At 38.3% G+C, this 25,088-nt stretch overlaps 1 long non-coding RNA gene across 1 annotated transcript in view; it reads right to left on the bottom strand.

Moving 5' to 3' along the window:
• LOC144054108 (uncharacterized) overlaps nt 1-24,785 on the bottom strand; it is a 113,392-nt gene extending 88,607 nt beyond the window's left edge. Inside the window, exons 1-2 of the long non-coding RNA XR_013294602.1 lie at nt 24,584-24,785; nt 24,406-24,486 (exon numbers count right to left, since the gene is read on the bottom strand). This is a non-coding gene — a long non-coding RNA (uncharacterized LOC144054108). The remainder of the gene's footprint in view (nt 1-24,405; nt 24,487-24,583) is intronic.
• Nucleotides 24,786-25,088: the final 303 nt, after the last annotated feature.

Here is a 25,088-nt window from a genome sequence, read left to right as displayed (position 1 = left end):
GGGGCGCTCCTTGGAGACTTGGAATAATCCCTTCACACCTTAGCTCGGAACGTCAGCAGGAAAATAAAACAATGAGAGTTGTTGCTGAGCACGAGGCGTATTGATCAAGAACAGTGTGTCCATTGAGAAAGATTACAATGGCCTTTGGCCCGTGACACATTAAGCAATGAACTAAGGGTTAATGAGGAGAAAAGTGAATCCAAATGGATTGAGCAATGTACATGACGCAAAGTCAATGGACGCATATTCACGGACAGCCTCGTCATGGTACGTAATCCACAAAAGTTCATTAAGTTCATCAAGATTAAGAAGAAACTCTGTGTGAGGTTGATATGATGTCAAATAGTTAAATTGTGACATCATAGTCAAAATTCAGAAAGGCTTGCTCACACTCATTTAGGGCAATCGGCATCTGGGCAGGCACTTCAGACCTGAATATCAAATTCCATAGAAAACTGGATAGTTTGAAAGTACTTATTCTGGAAAATTGGACAGTATGAGTTTGTGCATGTGCGTTGGCCCCAGCATGTCTAGCTGGGTGTTTGAGCGTTGATATTGCTTGGCAGTAGATATTCACTCAAGCCTAAGGTCACGCACCTGATATACCTTTGAATCCTGCTACTTTGCCGGAGTGCACACAGCTCTCAGGGGGAACGATGCAAGCGCAGATAAGAGTCGGGTGTGATGTTGTGCTTCAGCTTTTCCCTCAAGCTCTAACATGCCGTCTTCATCTTGACCTCATGAGGGATTTTTTTTCTCTCTCTCTCACTCCCTACACTGGTTCGGTTCCATATGCTGGATGGGCTATTGTCTGTACAATGCAGTCTAGTTTTTCACAATTCAATACATTCCCGATTTATATGAACTCATTCACTGTCATTGACAGCTACAGACGTAAAAAATTAATTTGAACTATTTCTATTAGTTTTACACTTTTTCCACTTTTGTTAATAAGTATGAAAACCTAAAAAATAAAGAATTTTAACATTTAAAAGATATAAAATGTGTGATTAATCGTGAGTTAATTATTGAAGCCATGTGATTAATTAAAATTAAAAATTCTAATCGCCTGACGCGATTTAAAAAGAAAAGAAAAGATTATTAAGAATTAGAGGCGTCAGGCAATTACAATTTTTAATTGTAATTAATCGCATGACTTCACTAGTTAACTCACGATTAATCACAAATTTTATATCTGTTCTAATCGCCTGACGCGATTTAAAAAAGAAAAGAAAAGATTATTACAAATTAGGGGCGTCAGGCGATTACAATTTTTAATTGTAATTAATTGCATGACTTCACTAGTTAACTCACGATTAATCACAAATTGTATATCTGTTCTAAATGTACAATTAAAAAAAAATCACACTCTTGTTAACAAAGGTGGAAAAAATATGTTAAACTAATAGAAATAGTTAAAATGAATTTTTGACGTCTATAGCCGTCAATGGCAGTGAATGAGTTAAAGAGGACATATATGGAAAATTGAATGCAGTCCTACAGGGGGCGCAAGGCAGTGTAAAGTGTCTCAAACCCAACGGGTTGTCTTAAAACTTTACCAAACAATTATGACCGTTCATCCTAAAATGTAGCGAAAGCCTCTACTCAGTGAAGAACTGTGGTGGTGCATGACGATGAACATGTATGAGCGTAACAGGATCGAGTGGTTAGGGATTCATCAGAGATCAACTTTAAGCCCCTTCCTATTTGCAATAGTGACGGATAGGCTGACAAATGAGGTTAGACTTGAACCCCTATTGACCATGATGTTTGCAGGGAGCAGGTGGAGGAACATTTCGAAAGGTGCAGGCATGCACTTGAAAGGAGAGGAATAAAGATTAGCTGAAGTCAGAATATGCTGTTATGTGATAACTAGAAGAGTCTTTCCAAGGATGAAGAGGAAAGTGTATAAGACGGTGGCGAGGCCGCCCATGATGTACAGATTGGAGACAGGAAGCAGAGATGGAGGTGGCGGAAATGAAGATGTTGAGTTTTCCTTTAGGAGTCACCAGGATGGATAGGACTAGAAATTAGCTCATCAGGGGAGCACTCAAGGTTAGATGTTTAGATGGCTTGGACAAGTCTAGAGGAGCGATCGTGAGTATGTCGGTAGAAGGGTGATGAGTAAGGAGCAGCCGGGATTGAGAGCAAGAGGAAGACCTAAGAGAAGATTGATGGATGTAGTGTGGGAGGAAGATGCAGAAGTGTGTACAGTGATGCCTTGAGATACGAGTTAAATTTATTCTTTCGTCAACGAAAACTAAACAAAAATAATTTCGTCAACACATTTTTTACCGGACTAACACTAGACTAGACCAGACTAAAACCCTCATTAATAAACAATAATTTGGACAAAATCAGTTTGCATTTTTGTCGACTAATGAAGACAAGACAAAAATGTACTTCACTTAATAAAAACTGTACTAAAATCTATGGATGTTTTACTTCATGAATGAAAACGATTATTTGATTTTGTAAATCTCTGCTAAAGTGAATTCACGGTGAAAGGTTTAAAAAAAAAGAAATTATAACGTAACATTAATCCAATGGCTCTAACGTTCCAATAATAATGTTAATCCAACCGCTAACTAATGCTGGCTAATTTACTAGCTCATAGCATGGAGCCTTAGTAGCCACTTGTTGATATACAGTAATAGTGTGTAAAGTTGTTTTTCATCAAAAAGATGAGAGAAAATTTGATGTAAAATAGTTTTAGATCCGAAATATTCAACATAATCTGCTGACAAAAAAAATACAGGGGTTAAATGATTAATACTAGACTAAAACGTTGACAGTTGTTGTTGACTAAAACTAGACGAATAAAATTGTGTTTTCTTGGACTAAAATAAAGACTAAAATGCTAGATTTATAGTGGACTAAAAATGGACAAAATAAAAACGGGATGAGGTTGACTAACTATGATAAAAACTGACAAGCAGGATTGAAACTGGACTAAAACTGAGACTACATTTAAAAATGGCGGATAAAATTAACACTATTCTCTGACCACCAAATCATTAAAAAGAATGCCACACGAGTCCCGGCTCACTCTGTCTGTTTAACCATGTGACATCTCCCAACCAATCAGCAAAGACACATCATTATTCACATTTGTTAGAAAGTTTAACTGGGGAAGGAGAAAATGGGAGCCCAGCATGTAAAAAAATCATTTTCCACAGTGTGAGAAAATCAAATAAACCTTAACCCACTGACCTTTTTGTAAAAAAAAAAAAAAAACACCAAAAAAACCCAGTAACCATTTATTACAAGAGGGGCTCCCCGAGGGGGTTTGGAGGCAGAGACTTAAGCAGGCTGTAAATGTCATCTTTGCTTTGACACATTACTGACAAGCGAGTCACGGGCCCATTAGTAAGAGTGACGCTTCGGCCCAGCTAACAAGCTGTTCTTTCCAAATGCATGTACAGTTACAAAGAAGAAACTAACATTTCCATCATTATGGTAGTATTTATAGTCAGTGTTGGACAAATAAAGTCAAATATCAGATTACAGGGACCAAGCCAATCAACCTTTGTGCATTCTCATGAAAATCACACACTATTTCCTTTTTCTTAATAAGATCATGAGATTCAATGTCAACAGTAGGGGTGGCAAATGGGGTGGTAAAGCATTTGGTGAATGTCACTATATGTCAAACTTTGAATGTCTCTGTCTCATATTTTACCACCAGAAGTGAAATTTACTTGAGTGCAACTTTTGCTCCTCCCTCCCACACCATTATGTTGCCTTCTGGAAGTTGTGACCCAGACCACACGGCATGGCTGGGGGAAGTGGCAACTGTCTGCGCACGCCATTAATCAGGCCCACAGAGGACCCGCTTCCATCCAGATGGGGAGCCTCGGAACATCCAGAGGAAAATAAGCGGGCTAATTAATTCTTATTGTTGTGGACAGACGGAGATTAGAAAACTTGGACGGGGACGAGGAGAGGAAGTGGAAACACTAAGTCACCTTTAACAAAGCTGTTGATTCACAATATGTCCGCCCTTTGATAGCATCATTTTCTGGATGTATGACCTGGAGAACTGCGTGAATGACGTTATAAAGAGAGGTTAATGAACGATAAGGAGCGCGGTGCATCACGGGCCACATGGGGGACTCTTAGTCCACCCTTTTTCCCTAAAAATAAATGAGATAACAAAATAACTCCCTTTGGCACTTCAGTCTGATATGAAGGAAGAATGAGGAATACAAAGTCTGGCTTTGGTACTCAGAATCAAACTGTGTAGTCATGCCCCCCCCCCCCCCCCTACCAAATTCTAATCAGCTTGTTAGAAAGTGCAATATAATCTGATCTAATTGACCATTCCTGCATCAATTATACGTAAATATTCATTTAGAAAGCAAACAATTGACAGAATGTCTTTGTATTATGAACTTTCCTTTGTAAAAGTCATATATTCTCCAGCGAGAAGGTCATTTTTGTATTGGACAAGAACAGGAACATTTCTAGGTAAGATAAATATCTGCAGAAGTATTTTTTTTTTAACTCCACCAGTACTAGTTTTATTCATTATGAATTTCAAATAATACTGCCCAATGTAACTATGTTTAAATTAAAGATGGAGATCGCAGTCTTGCAAAAGCAAAAGTATGTAAAAGTCTAAAAATGGACTCTAAACTCTAAACTCTAAAAATGTCTAAACTAGTCACGGTATGACAAAACTGGCCAACTGTAGACTTTAGAGACAGAAGGTGTAACCAAATAATCTTAATCACTTTTACGTGCACACACACAAACACACACACACAGCAACAAAAATTAAAGGACAGCCCACGGGACAAATAATGGATAAATATATGTAATTGTGATTTCCAATGCAGACGACTGTATCGTTGGGCCCGGCAAACAACCGCCAATCACGTTAATCTCAGTGATTTGTCACCTCGCATAGCTTTAAATGATTGTATATTCTGAAAAAATACAAAAACAAACCGGTAACATTTCATGTTTGGCAACTTCCCAACATGAATAAAGCATGCTACTAGAACGTAGTGGTCTTGGCTTATGTCTACCTCTACTCAGTGCATATTGCTCATACACTTGTGTGCACATGTGTGAGGAGCATAGCTTTAATTAAGGATGCAAAGGTGGGGGTAATGAAGTGAGGCTACGTTCAAATCTTGCTAGCGCCCTGAACACCGCAGAATTCACTTTTAATCTTGGAATGATACAGATTTTGGACTGCATCTTCAAATTAGACATTTTTCTTTTTTTTTTTGTAAAAATTCAAAGCAGTTTTAAAACGTCAAGAAATTACCTCCACCCTCCCTGAATTCAACCTGCTTTAAAAGTCCACTAATTACTAAAACCCAAGGCAGAACTAGGGTGTTGCAACGAGGCGCATGCCCAATACTTGTGCAAGTGGGATCCCAGTGTGTTAAGAAAAAAAGCTCATAAAAACACTAAAAACATAGACTGTGTTTTCACCCATGGAGGCAGCACTTCATTACTTAGCCGCCCAATATTTTATTTATTTATTTATTCTGGAGAGCTCAGTATTGTTCATTCGGTAATATTACCGATTTGACATGTCATCATTGCTCTCTTTTTTTTATTTTTTTTTATTTAACTTAGCCGCCCAATTATGCTTGCCCATTAGTAATTGCAGATACAATACAAATGTATGCTAACTATAAGCGTGGTAAACAATCTATAAAACCAACAGCACATTCCTTCCTTAGGTGTGCTAGAAACGACTTATAAAACGAAAAATAAAACCCACTGTTGAGGACTAGCAGGTAGGCTAACTGTAGTTATGTGGGAGTCAGGAACACTTTTTGCTCTCTGGTCTTATGCGGATATTGTCCCTGATGAACCCGCGAGCGTGCTCCTCAACCCTCCGTGTAAACGTATGAAGGCATCTATTATTTGTTTCCGTCCGGAAGGGAGAAAAAAAGGTCTCCAACATCATTATTTTCCCTTCAAAAGCGACTTAAACGGCGCGGCCTAATTTGCCAGCCGTAATTATAGGTCACGCTCCCCTTTTTGTAATTTATAAAACCTTTTGTTCTTATCAATAATGAATGGGCTTTAGCAAATCACGGCGCTATAATATTTGGATATTATGATTATGCTAATGCATTAGGGACCTTAAAAGCCTTATCGGGGCCAGGTCCGTTGCTCTATTAAGCAGAAGTTGGACGCAAATTGCTTATGTTAATGCCCCAGTTGTACCCAGACAGCATGAGGAGCCCGCAATTAATTTCATCCAGGCCCTGGATGGACAGGCACATTTATTTCCCTTCCAGAGGATGCTGGTGTCTCACCCCCACCTCCACCCAGCACCCCCTACTACGCCGCCACCTCCTCCACATCTCAGGTCCTCTCATTGCTAGAAGAGGAAAGGCTCAGAGAACAAGAGGGCAGCGCTGACTTACAGAAGCAACGCCTGACCTAATTGAACAAAACAAAAAAAAAAGAGCGAGGGGAGGACGGTGTGAGAGACACAAGAGGCGGAATATTTATTCATCCCGCTGACAAGTGTTTTCACAAGCCAAACCTGTTTTATTAATTATGTTTGACATATCCCTAATTACTTCCATTTACGTCTCGTCTGCTCTGAGCAGATGATTACACTGCATATCAAGTCGCTGCAGGGGAAGGCGACTCGGTTGGATCTTATTCTATATGTAGGTAGAGTCCAAATAATGCTTCTTAAATTTTAAGTGAAGTATTCGCAGTGCTTGCCTTTTTCTACCAAATACACCTTATAATCCAGCCTTATTCCAAAATGGATTCAACTCTTCTTTTTTTTTTTATTCTACTCACCAATACATCTCCATCCATTTTCTTAACCACTTATTCCTAACAAGGAATGTTATGGATGCTGGAGCCTATCCCAGCTGGCTTCGGGCACACACTGAACTGGTTGCCAGCCAATCCAGGGCACACAGAGACGAACAACCACTCACAATCAAATCTACGGACAATTTAGAGTGTTCAATTAACCTGCTGTGCATGTCTTTGGAATGTGGGAGGAAACCGGAGAACCCGGAGAAAACCCACGCAGGCAAGGGGAGAACATGCAAACTCCACCCTGGAAGGCCGAAGTCACCGTGCCGCGCATCAATACATCTCATAACATGAAAAATTCTTTAGCGATAGGTATTTGATCATTTATGTTAAAAAAAAAAATTAAAAAGAGAGAGCAATGATGATGACATGTCAAATCGGTAAAATTACCGAATGAACAATACTGAGCTCTCCAGAAAAAAGAAAAAAAAAGAAAGAAAAAAAAAAGGTAAATGTAAGAATCAGCGTGATCTTATACATATCCTTTATGCAATATTTAAGATATGTGATAAACGTGTTAAAAAATGTAATGCATCTGCAAATCCCAAACTTGTTTTCATTACAGGTTTGTGTGTTGAAGGAGGGGGTGGGGGGGGAATGAAAGCGCTCTCAATAGTTTTAGAACAAACTGTTTTGTGGATAATTGACTTTAATTGCACACTGAGTTTCTCTGGTCATGATTCGGTTGGATGAAGATACAGAGCCACTTTCAAGATGTCTGAAACACTCAACGGCTACCCAAAAAAAAAAAAAGTTGTCTATTGACATCATGACAGTTAAATACTGTTATTGGTGTTTGTATGCCCCCCCCCACCCCCTCCCAAAAATGAAAAATAAAAACAGTTCTTGAATGGCATCGTGACATGTAAATCAGTGGTATTTGTATGGTCAATTTGACACCCCCACCCCCTCTCAAAAAAATACATGAAAAGGTTTTCGATTGACATGTCAATCATTGGTGCTTTTAAGTGGACCCACCCTCTGCAGAAGGGATGGTGGTTGCACCAAAAGGGGAGTCTTGCAAAGCAAACATGGCGAAGCAGCATTTAGCTGCTATGCTGCACGCAAATGGAATAAGTTGCCATCAGAATTGAAGTGAATGTTGTCAGTATATATTTTTATTGAAATTTTAATAAGCTACCTTTTTGTTGTCTCTGCTTTGTGAATTCATCTTCAATTCTGTTTTATAATAATCTGTTTTATAGTAATGTTTTTCAGCTGTGTATATGAACTGTGCTATACAAATACATGTTCTGCCTTGCACAAAGCTCACCACTGTCTGAATCCTCCACAGATGCAATGCCCCTGTTATCGCTTTCAAAGTCAAAAGGTAAGCAGAGCTGCATTGAGTTTTGATGGCTGCACAAATTAGTAGTGTTAGAACAGCATTAGCTTCTGATACCCAGCATGCGCTTGATTGCTCAATGTTGTCAGTACAGTGGTAGTGGGAGATAGTTGCAGGGCTCTGTCCCTGGTTGTCATGGTAACAAAAGCCATATTTGTAATTGGTATAGGCTCCAGTACCCCGCGACCTTTGTGAGGAATAAGCGTTTCGGAAGATAGATGGATGGATATACAGTGGCTCACTTATACTGTATGAGAGAGGGTCGCCTTTAAAAATTGACTATTTTTAACGAGATAAGAAATATCATGATGATGTAATGATGTAAAAAGTGTTTTACTGGTTTAAACTGTTGGTGGAATGCATATTATGTCTCCTTTTTTTTTGCACAAATTGGAGTTCAACCAACATTTCAAAAATATTCCCGTGAGTTTGCTTGGTGGAGATCAATATGAAAAGACTTGAATCCCAGGCACATGCAACAATCCTACCTCTGTTAATACTTCTAAGGTTGTACAATTTGGAGGTGCGCCAACATTTTCAGGAAAATATGCCCGACAATAAGTCGCACAAAAACTGAGTTGTGTCTTTGGCTTCTTTCATAAAAGTTCCAAATCTGTAGAAAGTTCTAGTCTATTTTTATTCCTTGTTAAGGAAGTTTGTTTTCTATGCGTCATCATCTTTTTAAGAAAGCTACTCCAAAGCTTTGTGTTGGGCTTGTCAAAAGAAGACCCCCAAACCATTTCCCTCAATGTCCTTCACCTTCCCTGGACAATTCCCATAGCCACGATGACAACTTCTTCCTGTCCACGTGCACTGGAATGTTGTCAAAATGACATGGAGCTATAAAAAGCAGAGCAACAATAACATTTTTGTGAATATAGAATCGAGCGTCAATGTCAAACGGTGCCCATGTGGGATTGGTGTCGGTTTGAGGATTCTATTCTTTGTGAGGCTTCCTGAAAGTAACTTGAAAGGGGACACATTATGGAAATTTTACTTTTTAAGGGCTTGTGTGCAAAAAGTTGGGTGTCTGGAGTGCCTGGCTAACCCATCATGTATGAAATTCCAGGTGGCGTGAGGAAGTGCTGCATCCATGAGTGAAAATCGTGTGAACTACTCACCCACATACAAAATTAAAAAAAAAAAAATATATATATATATATATATATTAAAAAAAAATATATATATATATATATATATTTTATTTATTTTTTTTTTTTTTTAAAAGAGAGCAATGATGATGACATGTCAAATCGGTAAAATTACCGAATGAACAATACTGAGCTCTCCAGAAAAAAAGGAGAGAAAAAAATAAAAATAAAATAAAATAAATAAAAACATTTTTTTTTAAAAAAAAGAAAGAAAATCATGTGAACTTCTGTTTGCAAGGGTGCATATCTCCTACGCTGTCTGCAGCTGGATGAGAGTCAACACCACAAAAACTCACTAAGTTTACGTTGTTTATGAAAGCAGTAGTTTAGGGCTTAGTTTGTTTATTTGACATTTCTTTACATTTACTTTTAACTGTTTTTTCTTCAAATACTTAAGTCGGCTACAGTATTAGCAATTAATATGCTAGTGTAATTTCATGCTGGTCATTCAAATTCTTTTTTTGACATTACTGGCAGTAAAACGTTTGGCAATCACTCAAGGCATTAGTGTCTGCTTAATTCAGGTGATTCAACATAATGTAAAAAAATTTTAAAAAAAAACATTTTCGAAGACATCCTTTCATTTTCGGTTTTAATTCGCAGCCCACCCTCCAGGCACATATTATTCAAACATTAATATAAAGAAGAAGTATACATCAAAAAGTGTCAGATTTGACTTGGTCATGCATATTCTATCCGGACTTTGCGTGACCGCTGCCGTCCGCCTTATTGCAATCACACACCTTAAATAACCGGCCGATTGATGGATTGATTATGTCCCTATTTCAGCATTCGATACAGTTAAATTTTAATGACCTTTTTTGGCACCCCCGCTTTTCACTTATGTTTAGATAATACACTTTATGCAAATGGTGGAATTCTATAAATTTTAGATTTGTCTCTATTTATCTGGCGGAGATGTTCATTGTGGAATGCAATTACAGTCAAGTGATAGCATCCACATGTGCACACACGTGCCCAAACAAACACACACGGTTAAACGTGGTGTAAAAGTGCACTTATTATCAGTGACAACAAATGAAATACTCTTATTACTTTATTGTATTAACTCTCATTAGCAACATGCTGGTGTAACCGTTGTTTGTGTTAGCTACAAGGGGCAAGGTAAACACGGAAATGCACTCTTTTGTTTGTCTTCATTCGTCTTCTTCCCACTCCCTTATGCTCGGTAATGGCCGCCGGTAAGTCAGAAGACATCAACTTGACTCTATTAATTACCACCTGATCCTTTCTTCCTGGATAATTAGGTGCCCATTAGTTCTAATCAAGTAGTTGCTTAATTATGGCAGTAATTAGTCTAATGGTGTAGCAAATTGAAGCTTTATCACTTTCAGATACTTAATGTGCTTGGCAGAGTACATCAAAAGTGTCAAGGTTTGGACATAATGTTTATATGCCGACATAAATGTAGAATTTTACTTTTATGTTTTCATAAAGGCAATTTACACAATTCTATGTTGACGTTCATACTGTGGCAATACTGATTCCAGTGACAATTGCAATGCAACGTGTATATATTCTATTCTAATGCATATAACACGAATAAATTAACATATAAAATGATAGGCTCATTGGTTGATTCTCTTATAAGAGTTTGTCTAAGTGCTTTTTTGTATGTCCTTATATGATGGACAAACAATGATGCTGGTGTTTTTTTTTTTTTTAAGTTTCCTATTTCATGGTAGGTTTGAAATTCCCATAATTTTTTTACACCATATATGCCCATATCAAATAGCAACGGCAAAACAGCTTTGCCCTTTATCTTCGCCTGTTTTCATAGGTTAGCTCGTAAGACTTTGTCAAAATTGCTACTTTAGACCAAAATGCACGATTTTTAGCCAAAATGGCTAACTTCGATATGGGTCCTTGAGAATCCATGGTGAATCCTTAACCATCATCAAATTAGGATGCCATGTGCTTGATGACATGGTCAAAAAGCTTGTCAATTTTACACCATCCAACCATCTTCCTTTATTTTTTTTATTTTTTATTTTTTCTGGAGAGCAGTATTGTTCATTCGGTAATTTTACCGATTTGACATGTCATCATCATTGCTCTTTTTTTTCTTGTATGTGGGTGAGTATGTGTATGTGCGTGTGTGCGTGTGAGTGTGTGTGTATTCATTAGTTCACCTAAAACCTATTAAAAAAATCCCAAACCGTTCACCTAAACCGAACACTTCCAGCCAGAGTCGTGAGGCCGTCAGGAGACCCGAGGAAGGACCAAAGAAAAGAAAGGAAAGTGAAATCCAGCACCGACCAGACACCACCCGCCACCTACCGGGCCACCAACCAGAGTCCTTCGCCAACCCCAGAAACATCTAAATTCCAACAAATCAGGGAGACCTCCAACCATCTTCTGGTTGGGGCTCCTTGTCGGAGTTGTAAAAATACAAGCCCTTTAATTTGCCAGAAACGGCTGATTTAAACCAAAATGGCTGACTTCCTGTTCAATTTTGGACATGGGTTTTTGAGACTTTTTCATGCGATGTTTTATGATAAACAGGTCCACCATATTGGTGAAACTGATGCCGGGGGCTTTGTTTTTTTTCTTTTAACTCTTTTACTGCCAAATACATTAAATGACGTTCTGCAAAAACCTACGGAGGAGCGCCAAAGACGTTAAAAGACGTCCTCCCATTTTTTTTTTTTTTTTTTGAAACGGGTGCTGGGAAGGCTTGCGGAGCTCTCCTGAAAGTTTTAAGCAGGTTTTTTGAGCCTAATGACTATTTTTGGCCCCTAGAGGGCAGCGATGACTCTCTTTTGACAAGATCGGGTGGGCGTCAGTAGAGGCGGAGCTAGAGCGTTGAGCAGGAGATCAGAATGGAAAACAAAGGAAAAATGGCGGCCGGTCGCGAGGAGCTAACGCCAGAGCCGTTTTTTTCAAAGACCAAAAGCATCGCTAAAAAAGCACATTGTTGATGACGATGATCATCATCGATGATGAAGATGATGGTGACTCCGTGGTTGGAAAGCATTGACGCGGCAGTAGAAGACGTTAGATGGAGCTAGATGGAGGAGGGAACGGGCAATGGCGAGCGTTTGCAAGCAGCTCTACACTTACAAGACAAAAGGCATCGACCAACGCTAAAAGAGTACATTGATGACGATGATGATGAAGGTGAATCCGAGCTTGACGGCGAAATTGGAACCGCTGACGCGGCGGCTATGACGGTGTCGTAACGCGGAGCGCAACCGAGCACGCACAGGCGGACGTTCGATCGGACGACGGAGAGTGCCCCGAGTCCAATGCATATTCATCGGAGGAAGTGTGTACAGTCTGCTACTTGCTTTTTATTCCCCGGAAAAAAGGCCGTCAAGAAAGTGTAACGTTTGCACGCAAAACGGACCAATGTGAAAGTGAAAGTAAACTGTTGTGCGCGTCCTGGCGTCTCCTTGCACGCAGGAGAGCGTTACAAAAGGAAAAACTGTATTTGAAACATCCACATAATTGTAAATAGTACCACAGTTGCACACATTTGTAAATAGTTTGCGAAATTGTTTTGTCAAATTGTTACACTGTTGAATGGAAATAAACGTATTTTGCAATCAAAAAACACTTTTTCATTGTTGGTGAAAGCGTTTTACAGAAGTAAAGCACTATTTAGGTGTTTGTGGCATCATTCATGGACAAAAAGAAGTGTACAATTCACTAGAGTGCATGAAATAACATCGTTTCACAAAAAGCTCTTTTTCTCCGTTTTTTGTTTCAAAACAGAGAATTTCGGTGAAAGTAACCATTTTCTATTGTTGATTACTGAAGAACGGAATAAGGTAGAAACAACTTTTTTTTTCTGATGAAAGCTGAGAGTCCAATCTTTCATTTGGTAGTATGTGTGTTTCCATAGTCCAAACACAACATTTTCTGTGGACCTTGAAAGATCACTCAAAATGCTTAAATCGGCTGGCACTGGCGACAACCCGTTTTTGAAAACGTCTGGCAGTCAAAGAGTTAAAGATACCTTCTCAACGGGTGCTACAAAGTCAGTTTTATAGGGTTGTGTTCAAGACCACTAAAATCTGTCAATTTCCACCAAAATATACACACCTGCCAAAACTGGGGAGTTTTCAGGCATGTTGATGCCCACTTAAATGTGATTCATTCATCAGAAAAATTAAATCAAACAAAATATGTTCCTAGGGACCCAATAAAATAATTCAAACTCATCATTTAAGGCTAATACAAAAGTATTCATATTTGTGTTTATGGGTTATCCAATGTCCATTGCATCACACAATGGAGACGTCACATGCCAAATATGTGCTTTGGTGGGCTGGAAGAGGTGGGGGCTTGTCTGTGAGCGATGCTCCGACATGATGACTCAAGGGGAGCACAGAGGCAAGGTGAATGGCTTGTCTTCAAACTGCAATAAATTGGGGCCGGCTTGTCTGTCATCGCCGTCCAATTAGCTGCAGTTTATTGAGTCTGCCAGAGACGGAGGTTTCTGGCAGGTGAAGAGGGTCCAGTCTGGAAGGTGCCAGCGCTGCTAAAGCACAATTAGACAGCCACTACTGTGCCCCCCTTGACACCATGACTAAACAGGCCAGACACAACATGATAGAGGCCATACGTACACGTACTAGGAACTGGAAGGGGGAAATGGATTTAGACACTTTGCTAATACATATATAAATACCAAAAGTATTGGAACAGTGTGAGGCCTTTATTTTTGCTGAAGATTGTAAACATTTGTGTTTGATATTTCTGATTTTATTATCAAGCTTGTGACTCAATTTTCTTGTACATGAAAAAGCAAAACGTGTGTGAGTAAAACCTATGTAAGATCAATAGGATTGTACTGTATAAAAATTAGGTCCTGATAAATGTTTTTTTTACTGCCGATTCTGATATTTGGCAGAATAGAATTCAGATCGCCGATTAATCAGCCGATTAATTAAAATATATGTATAATGATGAAAATAAATTATTTCTTGGGTCCCTTAATGCCTCCAACAACAAATATATTCATTCCAGGCAGAACATTTGAGTTTTAAAATACAGAGAATAATCGGCAAAACACGGCTGATTTTTGGGGGTACGGAGGATGTTTGAATCTTTGTTTTGTGTTATAATGTGTAAACAACAACAATTGGCAAAAAAAACTGCCTTTTTTAAAATAGTTAATATTGGTCGATAAAAGAATCGACAGGTCATTAATTGGTTGGGCCCCGAGAAAAATGTCCATCCATCCATCTGTCCATCCATCTTCTATAGCGTCTTTGTTTTGTGTTGTAATGTGTAAACAACAACAACTACAATTGGCAAGAAAAAAACTGCCTTTTTAAAAGAGCTAATATTGGTCGATAAAAAAATTGGCAGGCCATTAATTGGTTGGTCCCCAAGAAAAATATCCATCCATCCAACCGCCTATTCAACTTCTATAGCCTTTATCCTAACTATGATTGCAGGTGAGCTTTGGACCAGTTAAATCAAATTGTACAATTTTCCATGTTACACCTGGCGATCACATGGAACAGTGCTTAGGAATAGCTACTCTATTGTTTTATTTTATGGCAAATATACAGTTTTGTTTTGTTTGTTACTTTACCTATTTGGAGAGAGGACCCGGTTCTCCTGCTCTTCCAGATTCTAATGCACTTTCTCTGTAAATGTTAGCATAACAACAGTGATGTGGTTCCCCAGCACGTCTGGTCAAAAGGTTATTTAGGCAAAATAAATCAAGAGCTGCAAGTTACACGCTCTCCAGAACCAAACTTTTATGAATCTTTTAAAACATACACAAAGCGGGCCTTGTTTTACTTTGACCCATTTTGTCAACGCACCACGGACGCCTTCGCCGGGAGAACCAAGTAAAAAAGACAGAAGTGTGCGGCGCTCCCTGCTATCTGACAGCAGCTGAGTGTGAAAAGTGACACACAGGACTTTTCAAATTGGGGCCCGGGGAGCTGAAGCATAAAATAACTTCAATCTCGCCGGTTCTCCGAGGAATAGAGCGCAAGTGCGACCAACAACAACAGAACAACAGCGAGGCAGGAGGGGGGTGAAGGTAGGAGTTATTAGAGGATAAAACATGCCTCTCCATCTCTCCCCCTCTCTCCCAGGAAGCCCGGGGATGATCAATGGATTTAGTCAGAGGGATATTCAAGCAGAAAATTGTTGCCTTTTTGCTTTTCTTTGACGTATTTCCAGAATACACAGCCAAGAAACCCCCTCCTACCCACCACCCTGTCCGCCAAGGTTGAAAATAACAGCACAAGCGCGCTCTCCACCAGTAATCCCGTAAAAAGGGGGGAGGCGGCGGAGGCGGGGGAGGCTGCAAGTGTGGGAACCGAGTGTTAAAGGACGAGGGGAGGCCCAAGATTGAAACTTTGCAGGTATAAAATTGAAGGCAGCCAGCTGAACAGGCATAGTCAAACCAGGGCTATTTTTCAAAAACGGGGGACCTCTCGATGACCAACGGCGAAAGCTGAAACAGCTAATAAATAAATTAAAAAAGAAAAAGAAGTGCACATAGGGCAAAGCTATGCATATATGATACGATGATTTATTAGCCGTTTCTTTTGAACCTCTGTAGCGTTTGCTATGTAGTCGAAATTTGGAACTACTCGCCAACACAAGTGATGGGCAAAGTATGGCCCTTCGTTCATTTGGCCCGCAGAGCATTTGATGTTGTTGCATTAATTTTCCCCTTCTTTTTCTAAAATGTATTATTTGGTTATATTTGTATGGGTTTTTACTCATTTATTTCAGTAAACAATTGTTTTTCTTTTATTTCACTTAATTAAAAGGGTCTAAAGTAGACAGACTATAACTGTTATGTTTGTTTTATGTTGTGTTTCTGTAAAGCACTTTGTGACAGCTAAAGCTGTTTTGAAAGCGCTATATAAATAAAGATGACTTGGCTTGACTAAAACAGATGAGTAACATTTGATCTAATTTCATTAAATAATTGGTTGATTAACTCATTCACTGCCATTGACGGCTATAAACGTCAAAAAATAATTTTAACTATTTCTATTAGTTTAACATTTATTTCCACTTTTGTTAACAAGAGTATGAAAACCTAGAAAAATATTTAAAAATAATCTTTTATTTTATTTTTTAAATAAAAGATTATTAAAAATTTGGCGCGTCAGGCGATTAAAAATTGTAATTGTAATTAATTGCATGACTTCAATAGTTAACTCACGATTAATCACAAATTTTATATCTGTTCTAAATGTACAATAATTTTCTTCTAGGTTTTCATACTCGAAAAAAATGTTAAACTAATAGAAATAGTTCAAATGAATTTTTGACGTCTATAGCCGTCAATGGCAGTGAATGAGTTAATCCATCTCGTTAATTAAATTGGTCAATTTCTTCATCGTAATAAATGAAATATTGTACATACTTAATTATTATTTAATGATTATATTTTTTATAATTATTAACTAACTAATTTTTTCCCCAATGAAATCCATCCATCTTTTACCGTTTTTTTTTTTTTTTCTGAGACGGAGTAAAAATCTAACATGGCTACTAGCCGAAGAGAGACAGCAGTGAATGACTTATGTCGTTGTTGTGAGAAAAACTTGAAGTTTCATGGTGTCATGAGTCACTTTGTTTTGATATTCGAACAGCGTGACATCACGCAAATAGACCAATTTGATTGGCCGGCTTGTTTTCGGCTGGTGCCGAATTGCTGTCTATGGATGCCTGTCCAGTGTCCAGACACTTTTTTTTTTTCAAGAAAGTGAGTGTGGGTTGTCAGGCTAGTACCATGGAACTTACCAAGTCTTCTGTGATCGTTCATTCATTCATTCATTCATTCATTCATTCATTCATTCATTCATTCATTCATTCTTGTCATTCTCTTATCCACAAATGACCTGCTTGTTTTTAAAAATCCAATGTGGCCCTTGGGTACCAACGTTTGGGGATCCTTACAATACTAATAGTGGGGAAGCTCAAGTTGTGGACAATGAAGACGACCCCCCCAGGAGCCCTGGGGCCCCCAGTTGCACTGTGCAGATGACAGCAAAAAGCATGTGACGTTCTCGTGCCCACCAGTATGGATGGAAACAGCAACGGGGGGCGAGGGGGCCTCATCGCTTCTCTAACACATCACTCCTAATTAAGATTCCAACTTCTTTTTTTTAGCAGTAGTTTAGCCACAGTTTTTTTTTTTTTTTTTTGCTTTTGTGGATTAATTGCCAGCTAAATCAGCGCTCACAACGAGACGCAGCGAGAGACTCCCAGGGACTCTAATTCTGCATTGTGTGATTTTTCAGACCCTCCGTGGGGAGTTACGTCTATACTATTTGTCAGCGGCCATCATCTATTTTGTTTAAGCCTAATTGCATAGTCATTAGATTCTCCACTTTAAATGCAGACTTGCGAAACCGAGTGCCGATTTGTCCTAATCAGATTACCTTGGTGCCGCTACACCTTGTGCCTAAGAAAAGCTTGTACCTACTTATTTAATGTAGATGAAAACTGACTCAAATGTCTTAATCGGATGCTATTAATATACGCAAACAAATGTCCATGAATTACTACACTACTGCCTTCCCCCACTAGATCGCAGATCATGGTTCGACTCCCCGCTATATCGCATGTTTTTTTACAGTAGCCAACGCTGGACCATCTACTGTAAAAAGCAAAAATGCGCATAAGATTGACATCCGGCCTAAAAGTGCTTTGTAATTGTATATACATGACAATATGCACTTAAAATGGAGAGGATCATAAAACATCAACACCATACATCTAGCATGTTCGCAATCATACAACCATGTTACATAAATGATTGCATTTAGCAACTAAATTATTCAACACAACCGAAAGTGGCTCATCAAAAGTATTAGCTAGCCTAGTCGCATGATAACATATAGTATTAGCTAGCATAGTTTGCTGGCACAAATTGACAAACTGTACTGTACAGGCCATGTTTGAATAATATAAATATTTTTTAAAAAGTCAACTGCCACTAATAGAAATGTTACTTTAACTGTAAGAACTGTATGCAAATCCGTTCATGTTTTTAAACTTTGCTACCTGTCATGCAAATGTAAACATAAGAAAATCACTACAATATTGTTGTCGCTTCCTTGGAGGCTCTTCCAACAAGACATAACGGAGCTCGCTTTCCCACTTCTCAAACTCTTCTTGCTATTATTATTGTTGACACAGCCATCTCGTAGTAAGCATTGAGCAGCCACTAAAGAGACAATTTGCCACAAATTCCATTACCTGTTCTATGAGTGTCAACACACATGCTAATAGAGGTTACAGAAATTGTTGTGAGATTTTATTTTATTTTTTTCAGAAAAGTTTGTCTTTTTAGTTTAAAATGGCTTACCATAACTAGAATCCAGCAAAGCGTTCCGGGCAAAGGTAGAGAGTGGTCGGTTTTGGTGTGGTAAATAGTGAATCCTCGTGTTGGATGATGCATGCTAAACTAGCAAGACGTCACACATTGGTTGCCATGACTACATCCTTTTTTTCTTCTTCTTCTATTTCTTCTTCTTCTATTTCTTTTCCTATTTTCTTATGTGTTTGGCAAATATTTTGGGTGTATTATTTACAGGCCCAAAAGATGCACTAAGTGACCGGGATTCTATAGCTAAGGTAAGCTAATAAGACAAACTTTTGCTTAAAGAGAAGCTGAAGCTTTGAATTCATTTGTCGCCTGTTAAAACGATTAGAAAACGGAGATTTGGGGTGAGAGTAGAAGTTCTACTGTTCTTTTTCTCGATTTTTGTAAAATAATTTCCCTCCAAAATGCAACTTATATAAAATCCGGTACTTAATCTTCATCTTGTGGCTTCATTGTATCCTTTGCGTAAACTAAATTCTTGCTCTTATGTGACGAGAAGTCACATTGGTGAAATTCTAAATTGTACAAAGTCTGGGTCATTCATCACCACGGTATCCATCTAATGACACATCCAACACAACCTTCAAGTGCCGTTGAAAGCAAGGCGACATTGCATAAACACCCTTTTTACACAAGAGACAAAATAGTGCAAGTAATAGAATAGAACAAAAAAACAAACAAAAAAAAACATCCTTCATTTCCAGCGTACGGTCGCTATCATGTCAAGGGTGGAGAGGATTTCTTTTTATGGTTTAATTCAACACAATACCATTTGCGATTGGGGTTTTGGGCATCTCAAGGGCATTCCTGGTGAAATTACTGAGACTCTGCACCATTTATCACAGCCTGACATGTGTCATGTTCCAGATTCTGGTGCAGAAAGGTTACAGCCGAAGACAGCCCTCTCTTTGTTGAGCAGCCATCAAAGACAACATCTCATGCACACACACTCACACATGCGCACAGAAAATAAAGGAGAGAGAAGAAAAACTGACGAGAAGATGAGCACAACAGAGATGCTAGCAAACGGTCGCGACATTCATCTGATTGGGTCTTGTTTAGAGTACAGTATGTTGTTATTAGGATGTCGCCAAGCTTAAAAACAGAACATCAACACGGTTCACTAATCTGAAAGTATCATTATAAATGGGACAAAGGAATATTTGGGGGACGCAAGATGGGTGTCAGCCATGAAAACGGTGCATTTTGTTGTATTCTTTCAGTAAGAACAAGACTGTCAGCCAAAGGTGTTGTCATATTTGTTCATAGTCATTATTGCATTAATGCATTTTTATATTTACGGATTTAAATTCTTAATTAATTCTTAATTCTTACAATTGTACGAAATCAATTGTTTAGCTCAGTATTATCCATTCGTCAGCCTTCCCGAGTCAACATGTCATCATCATCGCTCTCGTTTTTTTGCGTGCGTGCTTGTGTGCATGTGAGTTTGTACTCTTTAATTCATCTAAAATCTGTTATAAATCCCAGACCCCTCACCTTAACCGGATACCTCAGAGTCCCGCCTGAGTCGTGAAGTTTTCAGGAGATCAGAGGAAGGATCAAAGGAAAGAAAAATGAAACCAAAGTGGAATCCAGCACCAACCAGACACAACCTACCACTCACAGAGTTACAAAATCAGAATCTTATACCAACCCCAGAAACATCTCAATTCCAACAGATTAGGGAGACCTCAAGAGACCAGAGTAAAGACTAAAGAATGAAGGAAAGAAGGAAGGAAGCACAGATGAAACAGAGATCCACAAACATATTATTAGGGATGGGCTGTTATCATGCCAATATCTGTTAATATTTATTTAAAAATTCTATCAATTGTACGGAATCCATTGTTGATTAATGTAAGCAACCGTGTTCATGTGGAGCGCACTACTTGGCTCCAAACAGCAGAGGCACTATTTTGAAATATCCGGCAGAATAAGGCAAGCAGTTTACAACTGTTTCCTCCTTGTTCTACTAGTCTAGTCTTCTACTAGTCATGAAATAATTTACCAATAAATTGTCATTATTGTTAGTACCTTAAATTGCTCTCAAGCGATAGAATTGGAAGCTCACAGGAGGGAAGCTGTTGATTTTCTTACCAAAATAAAAAAAATCCTTACACTGAGGAATAGATAGATTAGACCGCTGATTTACTGGACGTCTTGAAATTAGCATGCAGTTGTCTTCTATTTGAGGATAACGTGTTGCCTTAAAGTGCACTTTGCAATTTGCTAGCTTTGACTGAAAATGGATGTCCAAATAATTATTAAAGATGCCAACAATTGCCTAGCAAACTTCCTAATTACATCCAAACCAGATAAAAGTATGGGTCTTTTTTTTTATCCTGTATGCATGAAAATTGCGTAGAATTGTGTAAAAGGCACCAGAGTTCCTGATTTTATACATTTTTTAAATTCAAACTGCAATGTATGTCATTTTTTCCCCTCATTTACATACTTTTCGCAATATCATGATAGTAAATATATATACTGGTAAACATGATCATTTTTGTCATGATAGTTATTTGAAATCTTCATGTTGTTTGATCTCCAATTTCAAATACAACTTTTGATCTGATTTGTGTTCATTTTTGTCTATTTACTTACTACTTGCTAATCTGTACAGCAAACTTCAAGCCCGCACCCCGCAAAGACGTTCACCAGATGTTCGCAAACAGTTTTACTGGTCACAAACAGGAAGTTTTGAGCATGTTCGAAATGTCTTGGCGTCAAGAAAAACTGTTTGCGACCATTAAAACTGTTGGCTAAAGTCTGCGACCTTGAACGAACCCTAATGAAAAATCAACATTTGCTTTCTTTGCAAACACTCACAAACCGCCGCCGCTCAGTGGGATACGGCTAATAAAAGAATTTGGAAATTAGGACCAAAGAAAAGTACATGTGTTGCAGTGTTTTCAATATTGTGATAATAATCGTTATACTGTATGTTTTCGCTCCAATTTATACTATAATCCTCCCAGTAAATCTGTCCAGACAACCTAAAGTTAAACTGTACTGTCATAGAGTACCGTCGAAAAATACCTCCATTAAAGAGGCATGTAAACAGTCATTGTTTAAAGAATGCATCAATAACTGCTGACATAGTTAAATGTAAAGTACTGCATGAGGAATGTGTATATAATTAATTAATTCTACCGCCGCATTATTTATGACTTTATATGATATACTGGTCCTCTTTATAATATCACTGAATGTGCATATTTTCCAAAGGGAGACACTGGAGTAATTATGCAGAATGCCTTTTACCGCAAATGTACAATATTAATTACAAGCGTGGTTGTTTATCAACGGCCAAGCGGCGTTTAAAAGCTGTTTGGAAGATTGCCACCGTGACCCAGCCCTGTCTGCTATCTTCCCCCCCAAACTCAACTGTTATTAACAGCAAACAACGGTGAGCAGTAGCCTTATCCATTTTATTAAAATAGAAGATAAATCAGGGTTAGATCAAAAGATAAATTGGATCAGAATGTGAAGACTGCCAAAAGAAGTGTCTTTTGTGTGTGCGTACTTGTGTGACATGCGGTAACCTTCAAAACTAGCTTATAAAGTACTTCACCTTCTTAAATAAATTAAAAAATTACAAAACTTTCTTGCAGAAAACCTTTGAAAAATTTAGATAGCAAATGAAATATAGTTTTCCATTATTTTATGGGAATTATTCTACTAATCATCATACTTTGATGTCATGCTTAGTCAACATTAGCAAACTAGCTTGGAACTTCATTCATCATTCTGCTTCCGACTAGAGCTCATTTGGATGAATTCCCTTTTTGACCCAAAATGGCTGTTTCAATTTCATTTAATGAGTAGGCCCTACAAAGTTTTTTGTACAATTTTTCTCGCTATGATAGATCCGCATTAATTTAACTGGTTTGAGATTTCCTTATTCATGGCAAATCTCCAAAATGCTGATCAAAACAATGCTTTGTACACATTTATTGGTGTAGGTAAACAAATAATTTTAATAATAATAATAATTAAAAAGTATAAATAAATTTAATCTCGGCAATTAAGCCTTGCCCTTGTATCTCGTATTCCTGATTCAAATTGGAGCTCATTTGAATGACAATTTTTAGTAGTTATTTGTCACAATTCAAGCTTTAGCATTCCCCTCAAAAAGGTTTCTTGAAAACCAAAATGGCCGACTTCCTGTTCAATTCCAAGCATGGGTCCTTCAGACTTTTAGCCTCTGTTATCGTTATAATGTAGCGTTAAGTGGCAATCGGCCTGTCTTGTTCATTTTAGACAGGAATTTAAGCAGATATTACCATCTGCTTATTCCTTGTGAGTGACTGATTTTCTTAAAACGCTAATATATCTTACACACAAACGCAACTATTGTTTTAAATTGGCATAAAATGAAGCAAACTTAATATCACAATCGTCTGGTTATCTTGTCATTAAGTGTACGCAAGAAGGTCAGCGGCTCCATAAAAGCTTTGATGGATTACACATGCCTTTGTAGATATATGCCTGAACTGTTTCTGCTCTACACACTTGAGAACATGCAAGACTCGGCTCTGAAGAGGACAGAGTGCAGTTTATACACTCTATCGTGGTTCTTCACTGCCCTCTGCAGGATGGAGGCGACCTGCTACGCTTTATTGCCACTATCACTATTCAACTTCTAACAGCACTTACTTTTACATACTATGCAGTAAGGGAACTATCTATATGTACTAGATTACTCCTCTACACTGTCTGTTATAAGTAAAATGTGTTTGAGCTATCATAAGCATTGCAGATGTTACATTTTGATTAGTTAAGTAATGATATTGTAACATAATGTGACTGCACTTTTATTCTATATTAAAATATAGAGTAAATATTGAGAAAGGTTGCAAAGAGACTGATATGCAACATCATGAATGTAATATATATATATATTTTTTTTTTTACAAATCAATATCGTAGGCACCAAGAAGAGAGAAATGATTGGTTGATGTCAATATTCATAGGTGCATTAATAAATTAGAACATGGTGGGAACATTTATTCATTTCTGTAGCGCAATTTAAGGAGTTTATTTATTTATTTATTTATTACTAAATCTGTCGACCTATGAGTTTTGCTTTTGCTTTTTGAATTGACAACTGAAATATTACCTACATTTGTAGACATGTTTTGATATGCAAAATTATAGATGTGTCATATATTATACAAATTACAGTTCAAAGTTGACACTTATGCAGTTTAAGAGGTTTATACAAACTTTTTTTAGCCCAATTTTAGTCCAACTGATACACTTCTTTAAATAAAATGCTGATTGGACAGTGCAGTGACCTTGCGGTTAGCACCTCTTCCTTATAGTTCTGAGGTTCTGGCTCACCTCCAACTGTGAGCAGGACTTTGCATGTCCTCCCACTTTGCAAACACATTACTTTGATGAAATACTCTAAATTGTCCATATAGTTGTGAATGCTTGTCTATACTGTATGGGTACTGCGATTTATAGAGACCAGTCCAGGATGTACCTGGCTACTTTAAGACAAAATGGCTGACTTCCTGTTGAATTCCAGGCATACATTTTCATGCTACCTGTTATGGTAGACACTTCCACCCAATTTTACGCAAATGGGTGAAACTAGTTTTGAGGGCTGATTTTTATTTCTTTACGTTTCCTTTTTCTTGGCAAATTCGTCAAATAATACTAAACAGTGCTATTTGTAAAAGCTACTGCGCCATTTTCATCCTGCATTTGACCCTGTACAACATCTGCGTGCTCTTACTCACCGTCTTGACTCACTCCCTCTCTCGTCTTACGGTTCAAGCTCCGGTCTCCTCGGTTTGCCTTCTCGTATGCCTCCTCACTGTCTGTGGCGTACGAGGTAAATGTGTCAGAGTTCTATATTTAGGCCACTTTTACTACACAAAGCACACTTGCCAGAGATTCTAACTGACAAATTTGTACCTTCATTCACTTGCAGTGCAAGCAGCATCCCACTTGGAAAGTTGTCATGATTCAATACATCAAATCGTTTAACGGAAGTACAAGGGGTTCAAGAGGGATCCGATAGCAGTAAAAGTGACCTGGCTCTTTAAGGACTGGCTGTGGGGAAGGAGGAGGAGGAGATTGGTCACTGTGTGGGAATCAGTAGTGCACGAGGACAGAGAGAGCAGCAACTGTCACTTCCAATAGCGTCAAACATTCCTACACTGGCATCACTGCCGGCTTGGACGTTTGTTACGGGACTGGATGAGTGTAAACCCAGTGGGACTCATCCATTATCTCAGCAGTAGTAGTAGGTGTAGGATGTTAGCAGCTATATCGCAGTGAGTGAGCACCTATGCCATTGCTGCATTTTCACGTACAGGTGAAAACCTGAGAATTGACTGTATATCAGGTTTCACACCCTTTCAAGATCAAATCACTTGACAAGTACTTTATCTTTTAGTAAAGTGCATATTTCATATGA

Source organism: Vanacampus margaritifer, chromosome 6, assembly GCF_051991255.1.
Source record: "Vanacampus margaritifer isolate UIUO_Vmar chromosome 6, RoL_Vmar_1.0, whole genome shotgun sequence".
Classification (NCBI taxonomy): domain Eukaryota; kingdom Metazoa; phylum Chordata; class Actinopteri; order Syngnathiformes; family Syngnathidae; genus Vanacampus; species Vanacampus margaritifer.
Note: the sequence above shows the minus strand (reverse complement) of the source record. Positions and strands in the feature narration are given on the sequence as shown.